Consider the following 15,168-nt stretch of genomic DNA (forward strand, 5'->3'; position numbering starts at 1 on the left):
CCCAAAAAATGTTACATAAATGCTGTTGTTGTTACTATCATTGCTAGTTTGCTACCTAATTGTTTGATTAGTTAATATTTTTTTTCTGACTAGATAACTCTATGAGGGCCTGTTCGGTCTGGTTACTGTTTCTGTGGGAAAAAGAAAATTCAGTTCAATTGAATTTTTTGTTTCCCACCGAAATAGTAAAAAGCAGTGCAAATTTGGAGCATTCCTATGCCTATGCCTATGCCTATTCCCATTAGTGGGGCGAACAGGCCTGAATAATTATCTATCTATTTTGCATAACATCAAGTAAATTTTAGGTTTGGTAAATTTCAATGATTGTTTGCATTCAGTTTGTTAGTCCAGCATTTATTTTATTTTTTTAATATTTAATTTATTTGCTTGGTATTTAATTAACTTGTTTGACTTAAGACATATAAATTATAATACAAAATTTAGGTTGTATTTTTATATTACAATTCAGCTTATAGACCTCAGTATTCATTTGATTAGAAATACTAGATTGGACAATGTATTTTGTCGTATATAATGAACTATAAAGTTCAAATATAATCAAAATTTTGTCCGAAGTTTGTCAGAGCATTGTTGAACTTCCATCGAAGTTCGTCCGAGCACGCTAAAATTCACCGCAGTATGGTGTCAACGGTACGAAACTGATCGGATATTAGTATTTTCATACATTTATTATATTAACAGAATTTTTTTTTATCTTTATCTGTACTTGACAAGTTAAATGAAAAAAACTTTACAAATATCCATTTTATCGAATACAATACAATTTGAATAAACAAATAAAAAATACTATTAAATGGATATATACGAGTTATAAATTAAATACATCATATCATTCATCTTTTGTATGTTAATATAAATTTATAGAGTAAAGCTAATATACACTTAAGTGTACCGTACACTTAACTTTATGACCGTCAGATTTCTTTAAAAGTCATGTAGATTATTTAAAAGTCGTGGTAGCACGACTTTTAAAGAAATCTGATGGCTCTAAGGTTAAGTGTACGGTACACTTGGTACACTTAAGTGTATATTAGCTTTACTCAAATTTATATATAATTTTTTATTTATTACCATATTGGATAATAGTAATGAATAATTTTTTATTTGTATCTCTCTCTGTTGTGTCAACTAACTTTTTTTCTTATCCTTATCTATATCATAAATTAAACGAAAAATGTTATCAATACTTGTCTGGTCAAATATCAAATTAACGAGTAAAGGGTGTCATTGACAGTTTGACATCCCCTACATTGGAGTCTTGTTGGATGTTTTGTAAATAAGTGGATTAAAATAATTTGATTATTTAAATATTAATTAGTCAAAATATTATTATTGACCGGTCAAAATAGTAGGAAACATCAATTTGGATTTATAATTTTTTGGTTTACAAAAAAAAAAAAAAAAAACCCGGCCTACCCGTGAACCCGGACCGGACCGCCCCCCCCCTATCTGGACCGCCTTGCCTCCCTACCCAGACTGCCCTATCCCCGAACTCGAGATGGGCACGGGTTTGAGAATAAAAACCATGCTACCCGGACTGTTTCACTCGTATACCAGTGTCGCCCGTGTCCGGGTTTAACCCGGACCGCCCGGTCCGGCCCGTTTGCAAAACACTAGGTATAGACAAGGAAAATATAAATGATTTTTTAAGAAGAATAAGAATCAAAAGTTACTGATAGCTCAATACATTTGTGGCCATATTAAATTTCAAAATGAAATAGTAAGAGAAGAAAAAAAAACAACTGAATTAAAGAAGGTTATAAAAAGAAAAAAAAAGTGGAAAAACAGAAAGATGAAATTAGAACTGAACTCAACTCAAGAGAGAGGCCTGATTTGCATAAGTTAAGATCTAATTAAGGTAACTATATTGTGTATGTACACCTCTTAATTTGATTAAAGGAGAGTTTTTTTTTAATTAATTCTGAAGTAGAAGGTGAAGAGACTGACGGAGGTAAGATGAAAGAATGTCATTAAATAATCAATTAAATAAATAAAAATATTCTTATCAATGAGTTGAAAAGTGAATGTCCACGTGTCAAATAGAAAGACACCTTTTTCGAAAAAGTCCACGTCATTCGAGACTTGTTGCCAAGACTACATATTGTTGCTGCAGAATAGGTAGATTCTAGAGGGAGATCAAAAAAAGATAAAGAAAAAAACAAGAGCCCTGCTACATATTCCTTTTAGCTTTCTCATGTTTTTTTTTTAGTTCAACTTTTTATTTCTAGTTGCTACTTTTATCTTTTAGGAACTGAGGAATGGTAGTGGACTAGTGGTACCGATACCGTATCAGGTCAATTCAGTTTTTATTTTCTTTTTTAAGTTGTTGTTTCTTTTTAAGTTGATATTCTTATCGTTCTAACTTTGTTGGCTGGTATCATTACGTAACGTAAGACTTTTTCTATCAATGCATGCGTAAAATGCTTTTTAGTAAAGAAAAAAAATAAAAATAAAAACTGGTCTGAAATTTTTATTAATATTAAAAAAATTAAAAAATTTAACAACCTGTGCTCTTTTGTTGGAATTCCAAATCTGCTCAAATCGGACAAATATTATTTCTGATTTGAGTAGATTTGAAATTCCCAATAAAAGTGTGCAGATGGTTAAATTTTTTTTATATTAATAAATATTTTGGCAAATTGGTAGTGATTGATTGCGTACTAAACCTAATGAGGTTTAAATTGATTATTTCAATTTAGGTTAACCTAAATTATTCATGTTTGATTGATGTCTAAAGTTATATCCTCACTTAAGTTATTCATTATGGTAAAAATTTAATGACTCAAGGCATGCTTTATTACAAATTATTTTGTCTTACAAAATTTGTAATATCAATAATGAAACTATTCTTTGTATTTTTGTTTTCATTTTTATTGAAAGAAATTGTGTAAGACAATGAGTTATGTACAAATTAATTATACATCTTAGAGATGCACATTGTGCTTAGTGAATCTTATTTAATTAAACTTATATTTATATAAATTTATTTTGTCAAAAATATGTTGGGTTGCTGAACAAAAAAAATATTTATTTGTTGTATAATTTCCAAAAAATATTTTATTTAATTATTTTCTAAATTGTATATTTTGTTCATTTAGAAATTATGACATTTTTAAAAAAATATATTGAATCTATTAATTAAGATATAAGTTATTTGATGTTTAAATGGAAGCATAATTAGCTGCCTATTCTATATTTCTTAAAAAGTGATTGAAATAATAAAATCAAGAAAAAGTTAGGTCTTATATTCAAATAAAATAAAACTATTTGGAAAGGTGGGTTAGTTTAGATCAATTTAGGTAAATCTAAGGATCGAATTATTCTATTTTAGTCCGACTCAACTAGATTATGTTTGACAAAATAAGTAAAATCTAAGATCTTTATTCCACTATTTAATTCACAATCAAATATGATAAAAACATAACCAATAGAACAAATTCTTTTCAACCAAACCAGATGAATAAAAAACTAAGAATGAGAAAGATAGATGAGATTTGAGACAACTTTTTTCGTGCAATAAGTCCATGTTATCCAAGACTTGTTGACAAGACTACACGTAACTGCAGAACTAAACGATAAGCAACCCAAACAAATAAAAGAACGTATTGTCATGGTCTTCATGTAGGGGTGCACAAAAAATTCGAGATTCGTGATTCGATTCGAGTTCGGTTCGAAAAAATTCGAAAAAAATTCGATTCGAAAGTAATTCGGTTCGAAATTAATTCAAACCAGTTCGATTCGAAATTAAATCAATTTCGAATTCGAACCCAGGCTGATTCGATCACTACTACAGAGTTTCAAATCTGCACCGGTCAAACAACACCGGATTTGACAAAACCGGTTCTGTATGTATCTTAGCAGCGGTTAAACTTACAACCGGTGCTAAATGTCTAACATACAACACCGGTTTGTTTCTAAAAACCGGTGCTAAATATCCAGCACCGGTTTATTATTATTAACCGGTGTTGTATGTTAGACATTTAGCACCGGTCTTTTAAATAACCGGTGTTGTATATTTAGCACCGGTTTGTGCAAATAAACCGGTGTTGTATGTTAGACATTTAGCACCGGTTTATTATTATTAACCGGTGTTGTATGTAACAGGTACAATATTAAAACCCTAGCTGCCTCTTTCTTTCTCTCTCAATTGACCTGTTCCGAAAAGCTACGCGAAATTTCACTGTTTCAACTCTCTCCATTGTTTCTCCACTCCATCTGGTGTAAATTCGGGTAACAACTTGTTCTTTGATTCTTATTTGTGAAATTTTCGTAAATTGTTGAAATTGATCTAAATTTATGAAAACTTGTAGTGCATTTTGTCTTTTTCGAAATATTGATCCGCTTCACTCTCTCCATCATCTCTTCACGTGAATTTCCACTCTTCCTTTAGTATTTCTCTGCTATTTTGGATCTTTACCCTCCCTTCACTTGATGTGGTTAGTAAATATATATTATTCTCAATTTAAAAAATTTAATTACATGCATGTTGAATATTAATTTAAATGATTACTTTGTTATATAGATAGTTTATTATATATGTATATATAGATTGAACAAATCTATATATACATTCGGTGAGTAGTATTGTATTAACCAAATAATATCGAACATATATTAGTATGCCTTTAGGTCATATGCCCATTCAAAATTAACATAGTTACCACACTTTTTATATCTTTGGTTGTCATTGTTAATTAAAATTTAGCATGTGTGAATATTTTGAGAGATGAAAATAAGGTACTAGTTAAATTTAATTTGATGCAGTTCTCTTTAAGTTCATTAAGTTCAACATCTAAATTAACAATTTAATATAATTTCATGCAGTGCTTAAGTTCGTCGGCGTATTCAATGGAAGATCTTCAACAATTTCAGACAATATGGACTAATTTCTTTGTGGAAAAGTGTTTGTAATTGACTATGAAGTTATCTTAACTTGTTTTAGTTAAGATAGTGTGAGAGATGATATTATCTTAGCTTGTTTTTATTGAAACTATCAAATTTAGTTAAGATGATAATTTTAAATTATGTGTTAATGTTTTGTCCATTCTATATTTTGCACATATGAATATTTAATTTATGGCTAGCAAATTTGGAGGCTAGCCTAATGTAAAACCGAATTCCAAACGATAAGAACAAAATTAGCACCGGTTTTGATCTAAAAACCGGTTCAAAAAACAAATTACTGAACAATTCAATTGATATATAACACCGGTTTTTATGAAGAAACAGATTTAGCTTATAACATTTAGCACCGGTTTTTACGTACAAACCGGTGTTGATTCATTACATTTAGCACCGGTTTTTACGTACAAACCGGTGTTGTTTCATTACATTTAGCACCGGTTTTTACGTACAAACCGGTATTGCTTCATTACATTTAGCACCGGTTTTTTCATAAAAACCGGTGTTGTTGCAATACATTTAGCACCGGTTTTAAACCGGTGCTAATCTATCAGTGGAATCAGCACCGGCCCGATCAGCACCGGTATGAAAACCGGTTTTAAATGTAAAAAAAAACCGGTGCAGATTTGAAATTCTGTAGTAGTGGATTCGAAAGGTTCGCGAATTTATTTTGGTTCGAATCTCCGCGAAACAGGGACCGTCCAATTAATTTGCGATGAACAAAACGGCAGTCGCCAGGATTCTCTCCCTCTCGCTCTCGCTCTCACTCTCGCTAAAACCTAAACCTAGCCGACTTTCTCTCTTCTGCTCAGTCCGCTCCGCTCCGTCACCTCTCCTACGCTGCGCTGGCGAATTCCACCATTTCTCCTTCTTGAATCTCGTTCAATGCAAAGAGTTTAGCCCCTACCTTCCCTCACAGAAATTCGCCTCGCCCAGGTTAGAATCTCAATTTTCAATCTCGTGTTTGTAGTAAGGTCAAATCTAGGCTTCATTCATTAGATTCAAACTTTTGTTTTCACTCGATGGCAGACTTTTCTTTCTGGTACGAAGGAAGGGGCTAAGCTCTCAACGTACCACCTAAAACTTCGCTTCGTTTTTCTTCTCGGTTGCCAGTGGCACTTTTTCCGTCTCCTCTCTTCGGCCATCGAGTAAATGTGCAGTAAGTTCACTATTAGCAGCACTCTTGCATAAATAAATATTTCATATTGTATATTTTTTTTATTAGCAGAACTCTTATTGATTTACTAATTTACTGTTAGGGAGGGAAAGGTGTTACTGATCTGAAGGATCCTCTGAAGGTCAATAATATATTTTTTCATGATACATTAAATTGGTTTTATCTTTCTTTTTCTCAGACATCTAATTACTAAATGGATTATTGTTTCCTTTTGTATAGAGTATATTTGGTGAGTCTTTACTGGACGAAGAGGAATTTTTGCAAACCTTCTCGATAAGGTCAATAATATTTCATATTGTGCTTCTTTTTTCTTCTTAAATGATCTAACAAGAAGGATAGTATAGTAATTTCAGACTTAATATGGTGTTTTTCAAAAGCAATTCTCCTTTTTTAATGTTATGCTTCTTATCGTCAGAAACACTGTTGCTGACGGAGAAGTAGTTCACCTTGATTTCTCAAAGAAAGATGCAATTTCTAATTCTGGTAACAAGGACTCTATAATTGAGGTGCTTTTATTTATTTTCACTCTCTTGTATCATAATATTGTAATTATAATATTTTTAACTTGTAGAAATAAACTGGTACTTAGTTGCTGGTTTGCCAGTGGACTGGTACTAGCTGCAACTAGTACTTAGAGTGAAACTGAAACTGCATCAGAAATCTGAAACTGATTAGAGAGTGAAACTGAAACTGATCAGAAAAACAAAATCTGAAACTGAAACTGTATCTGTTTGAAATCTGGCATTAGGGCAGCATGAAATCTAGCATTAGGGCATTAGAGTGAAACTGAAACTGCATCTGTTTGAAATCTGAATCTCAAGTTATATGCTGATAATTTTAAGCCCGTATATATTTAACAGTAAAATATTGCTGCAAATTTCGAATCAAGTTGTTGAAATTTCTTTTGAAACATGACCGTTACAAATTTGAGAGCGTACGGTCTCTGTTAGAATTTTCCATGTACCGTTTTGTTGTGGTAATTGATATGTTTGGAGTGCTTTAATAAATTCATTTGAGTGAGAATTCAGATATTTTGATCTCTGAATTTCTCTTAAAAATATTAAATTATTCCTTAAACTTTTAAAAATAAGTCAGATTATTTCTTGAACTTTAAAAAGATAAATTAGAAGGATTAATTTGATTAAGTTAGAGGTGGCAACCATCAACCAGGCAGGTTGTTATATGTTCTAGTCGGGGTCCATTTGTCTTTGAAGAATTGTTCTCTTGAAAAAAGAAATGCCAACTTGTCAAGCCTAAAATTATTAGTCATTAGGGCAGTTTCAGTTTCAGTTTTCAAACAGATGCAGTTTCAGTTTCACTCTAATGCCAGATTTAACTTGGCATTAGGGCAGCATAAAATTATTAGTCATTTTTTCTCTTTTACTTGTTAGCTGAAATATGGCATTAGGGCAGCATGAGGCATCTATACTATGTATATTTTAGGGTTAGGGTTTTCGAAAGATGCATTGATTTTTGGCATTTTGAGATTTTGTCAGTTTTGCATTACATGTCACTGCTGGGCTATAGATCTGTTCAAGGAATTAGGGTCCTATGTGCTTATTTTATTTTGTTTAGAGTTAGTAACTTTATCATTATAATTTATCATAGGCCTTGTTTGTTTGGATTTTCAGGAATGTTTATTTAATGCTAATTTGGATAATATTTCTGATTTAGATTGTTCTTTGCACAAAATACTAATGAAGAAGATGATCATTCTGTTGGTTGTTTAATTTTCAGGTGGCAATGTGACAGCAAGCAATGTGATCGTTATGTTGATTGTTTAGTATCAATTTGTGATTGTTCTATTGATTTAGAGACATGATTTTTATTTAGGATAATATTTGAGTTTGTAATAATTATAAATATGTAGTGATTGTTTTATTGATATTTAGATTGTACTTTGTTTGTTTCGAAAAACATCTGGGTAAGCATTTAATCGAATTGTTGGATAGATCTAGAAAAGTAATTTTGAATTGCCTCAAGAAAAACATATGTATAAAAATATGCAGCCTAGTTTAACTGAATTTCGAATCTGCTTCAATTTAACTGAATTTTGAATTTGCCTCAATTTCGAACTAAATTTCGAATCTGCCTCAATTTCGAACTAAATTTCGAATCTGCCTCAATTTCAAACCATCTATGTTCAATTTCGAATTGCTGTGTTCATTTAACTGAATTGCTCTCAATTTCGAACTAATTTCGAATCAAATCGAACTAGTTCGAATTATACCGAACCAAATTCGAACTGGCCTTTCAGGTTCGAAATCTATTTCAATTTCGAACTGGGTTTGATTCGAAATTATTTCGAATTCGAATTCGAACTAGGATAGATTCGATTTGGTTCGGTTCGTTTGCAGCCCTCGACTTCATGTTATGAAATTAATTAACACTATATAAATTAAAAGGAGTCAGTGAGAATAAGTTTCATATAATATTAAAAGAAAACTTTGTGTAGGTATATGACGCCGAACTCAGTCTCTAATGTCAACTTCGCTATTGACGAATTTTGAAATAATTTAGCGGAATTAGAAATAATTTTGTAAGAGGAGAGATGGAGATTGCTCTGATACCACTTGACAACACACACATTCCAAACTCTACTATGCGTGTATAGATTTTGTTTGATTTAGTGAGATATTGAATAATTTGTGAAGGAAATCAAGTAAAAAATATTTATATATTATTAAAAGCTTCAAGAACAAGATGACATGTCAATATGTCAAAGTTTTTTTTTTTAATGTAGAGGAAGAAAGATAAAGTATTAAAGATTCAAAAGCAAGTGTAGGTTTCTTTTTTTCTGGATAGAAAATATTTCTTATTTTATTTTTGTACTGAAATAAAAAAAAATGTATGATTCAACCGAGGAAGGATTTTTTATAGATTTCCTCCTCAATCAAAAAAGAGTCGATTAAAAAAGTTGAGGGAGAATCCTACCTCTACTTAATCGACAGAAACCACAAATCCAATAAGAAGCGATTCCTATAAATCAAAAGATCAAAAGAATTCTTAGAACTTCGAAATAAAAATGAATGAGAATTCATATTTTATATGCATATAAATACATGAAGTCTTCCCATTAATTTAATGAATGGGTTGACCTTTTATTTCAAAAAAAAAATTCAAATATTTCAGGCAATTCTATTATATCATTTATATATAACATATGTATTCATAAAGTAACTTTATTGGGCCGAGTTGGATTTGAACCAGCGTAGACATATCGTCAACGAATTTACAGTCCGTCCCAATACATCCATCATATAATAAATAACATAGAAAAACTAAAAGTCCAACTTAGAAAATGACTATCTCTTGAAAACTCAAACATAATTAAAATAATATATAAAATGTAAATAGTCAAACCTATAAAATAGTAATATAATAGAGTCTTGTAGAAAAATACAACATAACTTAAGGGTATAGCAACACTGATGCTTCGGTTATTTAATAAAAGAGTCAGTGTAGGTATAGCAACACTGATGCTTCGGTTAAAACAGTCGGTGATTAAGGGTCGGTGAAGGGGTTTTTTGTACTAGTGACATCTCATCTTATTATTTTTCATCTCTCGTTCTCTCAATCTCAATCTCAATCTCAATCTCAATCTCGATATTTTTATTATTCTAAAATTTTAAATTTATTGTTAAAAAAAAAATAGTTATAAATTTAATTCATTCTACAAATACGCAAACAAAATTACGAGCCTATTGAAATTTAATTCATCCTAATGTTTTGTGCACTATTTAAAAATTGAACAACAAAATAACTTCAAACTTGCTTAAAAGCTAACCAAGTATATTAAAGGACGGAAAAAAAAAACTTTGAAAAAAACGGAGATATTGAAAAAATATATAATTATCTTCTTAAACTCTTTCCTAAATTTTCTTTCTAGCTAGTCATGTTACATAGCTTTCTAAAAATTGAAACCCATATTTTGATAGTTGCAATGAATAATTCAACCAATACATAATACATTGGTTTTGGTTTTAGCGGAAGATTTATTGACGAAATTTAAGTTATGTATTTTTATTCAAAGTATCTTATATGAAAATAAGAAAAGTTTTTTTGAAAATTGAAAATAAGAAAAGTTAACAAGAAAGAATTCAATATACACAATTTTTACTCACGTTATGTTATCATAAATAGGTATATTTTTATCCATTCTATCTTTAGACGGAACAAGCAAAAGTTAACAAAAAATAATCAACGTTCCAATATTAAAGTAAACAAGAAATAATTAAATATTTCCAATTTTTACTTGCGTTATATACCATAAATATGCATATCTTTATTCACCGTATCTTAGATAAAATAAGAAAGTATATATTAACAAGAAAGAATTCAATGTTTCCAATTTTTACTTGCGTTGATATGTCATAAATATCCATATCTTTATTCAATGTATCTTAGGACTTAGATAGAAGAAGAAAAAGCTAACCAGAAAAAAATTCAATGTCCCCAATTTTTACTTCCATTATTATCATAAATATGCATATCTTTAACCACTGTAACTTAAATAGAATAAAAAATTCAATGTTTCCATTATTATCGTAAAACTCATATAGCGAATGAGAATGACAATTTTAAATCACTGGATATTTATTATGAACAAATTATGTCCATACATGATCATGATTTCTCTTGTTTATTTTATTGAACATTGCAAGACGCGTCAAAATCATCTAAACCGTTATAATTGTACAATGTTTTTTTGACAAGAATATAATTGTACAATGTTTATAAATGCAAAAACAAACACTTCAGATTGAATTTAATATTAGTAACATTATTTGGAATTTCAACTTGAATTATTAGCGGTGAAAAAATATTATACGTTTTGTCAATCATCTAGAAATGAAAAAGAAAAAAACCAAAATCATTTTAATTGCTTGAGATAATTTTGTCTAGGCTCTTCATCAATGAACGCACATCATTTTATTTGCAAGCGTTAATTTTATTTTTGAAGTAAAATTATATATAAATTTAAAATTTTCACACAATTCGTGTTTAACACAAAATACGTTTTATACAAAGACGGATTTAAGTAAAAAGTTAAGATCAATTAATTTCCACTTAAAAAAATTATATTTATATATAATTTTCTATATTTATAATAAAATATTATGATATTTTCGTAAAAAAAAAAGTTATATATAATTGATCTCCATAATTCAAAATTCTGACTGCCGTTTTTGATTTCATGCATCCATTGATGGACAAGTTCCAGACTAGCTAGATATTACATGCTTTACATGTTACAGTCAATGTACTTTCAAAAAAATATTTTTTCTTTGTACAAGCTTTTTAAATTGAGATAGAAAAAAATAAAATAGGAAACAAGAAGAAAACTGACAAGGAGAAAGATTGATCAGAGTTGAGGTATATATACCTTTTTCGTGCAAATTATCATGTCCAGCTTTCAATCATGTTTGGATATCAAGTCATCTCATATCAGATCGAGTTAACTTTGAATCTTTAAGTGGTCTCAAATTAAGTTGACTCATATTGCATTAAATAAATTTGACTTTTAAAAATTGTGAGTCCAATTTGAATTTAATCGGATCGGATAAATTTTTTGCTGCTTCTAATAGCCACAAATCCATTTTGTTAGCTATGATCACAAAGATAAATCCATAGAACCAACTTTGCATATAATTAAGTTGATTTTTTTTCTAAAGAAAACAATTGTAATAACGACTCGAATATTATGCCAAGCGCTAAATATTTGACGCCAACTGCGGGCAGAAAGGTTGCAGCAAGGATTTGACTGATTTTTTTTTTTATGTGATGCACTTAAAAAATAAAATAGAGAAATGACATTGTTTTGAGAAATTTTCAAAAGTAATGATGATACTTTTTAGCGTCTGACTCATTTTTTTTCTGGGTGTTACTTCACGGTGTGTGGCTGAGGTTTTTTTTTTATTTAGACTTGTGTACTTTAGGTCAGTGACGTAGTCACAAATTGAAGATAAAAATATTAACAATTGAAATTTCACAAAAATATTAAAACTTAGGTTCGAAAACTACAAATTTCATCTAAAATTATATGTTCTAATATATAATATGTTTTTCTTTTTTTTCTTTTTTTTTTTTTGATAATTCTGATAGTGGCTATCAGGAATACATACATATATAATATGTTTTTCACATAAAAAAATTAACATGATATACAAGGAGCACTATTACAAAAACAATAATGATACGCAACAAATTATACACGGGACGAGAAATTTCTAACAAAATAGTGTGTAAAGGGAGGAGTTGATGCACTCAGCCAATAGTCCAATACACATACGATTACTTAAAAGAAAACAGTACTGTACAAAAGGCACCTGAATTTAATTCTCTAATCCTTGGCCGGAGCTCTTAGAAAGCCTCTTTACTGCTACCACTTGTCCATTTGGAAGGATTCCCTAGAGCAATTAGGTAGAGATATATATAAGCACAAAAATTGACTTTTATAATAGGGAAAATTGTGAGATTGCCACTACAAAATCTTCAAAATGTGAGAATGCCACTACAAACTTTAAAATTGTAGAAATGCCACTCTAAATTTGCTTAAATCTTAAATTTGTCATTTATACTGTATTATTCTTGTTATTAAAATTTTGGACTAAAATACCCTTCTCATTTGAGTTCGATGGGCAGATCCACCGTAGAAGAACCAAAGAAGAAGAAGAAGGTTGAAGGCACCGTGCGCGCTCTGCCGCCCTCGTCGAATCTATCGGCCGCTCTCTCTGACTGAAACCTCCGATTATATTGCATCGTGGCTTGTCAAGATTTTCTTTTCTGCACTTTGCTCGCGATTCCCTGTGAGTAACCTCAATTTTGTTTCTCTCTCTTTGTCGGATCAATTACAGCCCAATTTTATGAAATTTCCTATTTTTCTATCATCCGTATAAGATTGAATAAAGCTTATTCTCGTCAGTGCCATGTGTTAATTTCCTTTAAATTTTCTAGAGTTTGGTTGCCTTGTGCTCCAATCACTGTAAAAATCAAAACTTAAAATTTAACAGTTCTACAGTGTCTAGTTCACGCGACACAATGTACATGCCATCCAATTGGTAATGATAACAAGATGTACAGGCCATCTATTTTTAGTACCAAGTTTTAGTACCAATTTCCTAAATTGCTATTGGTACGATACCAATTTCAGAATCTGTGTTGCTTGTGATCGAATTGGTATGATCAATCTTACCAAATTACTTGTTGTGTATTTGTGAGATGTGGTGAAAATCTGAATGTTTGGAGACAAATTAAATATTGAGAAATTACATAATTTGTTGATTTTAAGATTTTAACAAACTGTACCAGCTTCTCCTATCCTAGTAAGATTTGTTAAAATCATAAAATCTAGATTTCGATTATTCAATACTAGACTTTGAACAATATTGTTTCGATTAGGTGTCTATGATGGTCGATGTTGTTTCTTGAATTCTTTATGTTGTTATATTCCTTTTTGATTGCTTATAGATCTTGTACCTATGTTCTAGTCTTTGGATTCCTAATACCAAACTGGTACAGTCTAAGAATAGAACATTGGAACTATTAAACTTTCAAGTTAATATTAGTGAGTCATTTTGTTACTCCTTAATGGTTACAAGCTATTAGAGCTCTAGAATAGTTACAAGTATGAATTTTGATATGGATCGGGCGGTTTACACCCAGCTTTGGATAAGGCAAAGCCTTGTCTCAAAGCCCTTCAGACAGTTTTAAGCATGTAGTTTGCTTTCTTTATACATGAACTTCTAGGAGAAAGTGAGATGGTTATGGTACCATAATTGTTGTAATAAACTTAATTTTTTATTTTCTATTCTTGTTTGTACAGAGACCAGCACAGTAGAAACCTCAGACTGGTGATAGGGAAGAATGCAAGCGCTGGCCCGTATGAGAGCTGAATTTTTTTATGTGGCTAAGAGACCACCACCTCTGGCTGTGTGTCTTTTCATGAGGACATTGGCAAAAGGAGTTAAAACATAATTGAGTTTGTTGGAACAATAAAGAATGTTGTTGTAGGCTTTACTCTTAGAGATTTATGTTTAGAAAGGATGTATGTTGTATGCTTGTAAGAATTTTTTCTGATATGCTTACGAAGGATGTATGGCGTTGTTATTTTAATGACAACATTGTATGCTTATAACTTTGTTTTCATTGTGATGTATTCTTATAATTATGTTATGACAATATTGCTTCTACTTTTCCAAATTAGCCATGTGTTTCCTTTGATAACAGATAGTGTACTTGTATCAGAGGTAGTTTATGATTGTAACTCCATTGCATTCAATTTGAATCTTAATCTAAATCTATGCCAACAAAAATGCCTTCAATCATTCAAGCAAGATGAATATAAGTATCTGCAAAGACATTAGCTTATTAGAGAGGCATTTTAGTCCTTATTTATCCAATTTTCAGGAAAAAATCTGCCTCAGCATTTCCATAATTCTAAAACATACAACTAAATTGTCAACATACTAACCTATATCAATGAATTGCCAAAAAATCTGCCTCAGCATTTCCATAATTCTAAAACAAACGTATACAACAGTTTGAAAGCCTTCCATCTAAAAATAAAACCACAAAATACCACACAGCTAAGCCTACCTCTACCACTTGTTAAATTGCATCATTTTTAAATAAGTTAGCAAAAATTCTCCCAAAGTTTAGCATCCAGATCAATTCTCTCAGCCAATCTTTGTGGAGACAGTCTTTTTTTTTTGACAGCTTCCCTCCTATTAAATAAAGTATCCAAAATTAAATAAAGTATCCAAAATTCAACCAAGAAATTTTGGAATACTGACAAGTGCTTAAACAAATAAATTGAAGAAAAAAGGGGAGGCCGAAATGCAGTAATACTGTTTTCATCATATAGCAGCACAGACAGATTACATCAACCTCCTATAATTTCAATTACATTCTAAAGAAATCTCGCCCCACTCAATCTGATCAAGCCATCCAAACCAGAAATGTAGGAATTACTACTATATGCCCAATATTCTAAAGTAATTACAGCAATCTCGTGCAGCTCCTCACAACCCAATTAAGAATAAAAAGTATAAAAAAAAGAATCAAAT

General features: G+C 30.5%; 1 long non-coding RNA gene across 1 annotated transcript; it reads left to right on the forward strand.

Moving 5' to 3' along the window:
- The first annotated feature begins 5,701 nt into the window (after positions 1-5,701).
- LOC144552435 (uncharacterized) lies at positions 5,702-6,221 on the forward strand. Its single transcript, XR_013511147.1, has 3 exons — positions 5,702-5,859; positions 5,953-6,077; positions 6,183-6,221. It is a non-coding gene; the product is annotated as an uncharacterized LOC144552435 (long non-coding RNA).
- The last annotated feature ends 8,947 nt before the right edge of the window (positions 6,222-15,168 follow it).

This window comes from Carex rostrata, chromosome 4, assembly GCF_964058835.1.
Source record: "Carex rostrata chromosome 4, lpCarRost1.2, whole genome shotgun sequence".
Lineage (NCBI taxonomy): Eukaryota > Viridiplantae > Streptophyta > Magnoliopsida > Poales > Cyperaceae > Carex > Carex rostrata.